Source organism: Sceloporus undulatus, unplaced genomic scaffold, assembly GCF_019175285.1.
Source record: "Sceloporus undulatus isolate JIND9_A2432 ecotype Alabama unplaced genomic scaffold, SceUnd_v1.1 scaffold_23147, whole genome shotgun sequence".
NCBI classification, from domain to species: Eukaryota; Metazoa; Chordata; class Lepidosauria; order Squamata; family Phrynosomatidae; genus Sceloporus; species Sceloporus undulatus.
Genome location: NW_024826062.1, coordinates 1,085 through 1,577, shown reverse-complemented (window position 1 = coordinate 1,577; position 493 = coordinate 1,085). Strand labels below are relative to the sequence as shown.

The 493-nt window shown below is 42.2% G+C and overlaps 1 long non-coding RNA gene across 1 annotated transcript in view; it reads left to right on the top strand.

Annotated features, from left to right (window-relative positions):
* Positions 1-22: 22 nt before the first annotated feature.
* LOC121918671 overlaps positions 23-493 on the top strand; it is a 1,117-nt gene continuing 646 nt past the window's right edge. Inside the window, exon 1 of the long non-coding RNA XR_006101276.1 lies at positions 23-173. This is a non-coding gene — a long non-coding RNA (uncharacterized LOC121918671). The remainder of the gene's footprint in view (positions 174-493) is intronic.

The following is a 493-nucleotide window of genomic DNA, read 5'->3' as shown; positions in this document are numbered from 1 at the left end:
GCTCTTGACGCTGGCAGTTCCATACAGACCATTCTGCCAGCTGCAAACCAAGCGGATGAACAACTGGCAGCTCCCTTGGTTTCCAAGGAAGAACCGAAGGAGCCAGAAGCGCTGCCAATCCCAGAACCCATTGAGTATGAGGAGCCTGTCCTCACTCAACTCATTGTGGAAAGGTAATCTAAGAAGTAGGCAGAAAACAGGGCTGGTTTCACTAGGACTGGTTTGCGTGGTTCCAGTTTGATGGGTCATTTATACTCATAGCTCCAGCACTTCCACATTTTAAGGATTAATACTAATGATTAATGTAGCAATCAGTTAGTTATGAGTAATAATTACTTATTAATGGTTATTAATTCAGGGGTTCTTAACCTGTGGTTTTTGGACAGGTTTCAGGGGGTCTGGTAAAGGTGGCATAAAAGTGTTTTTCCCTTCAGTTTCCTTCCTGATGCTTTTAATTTTCCCTTCACAGTGAATTTTAAGGTAAATAAAATAG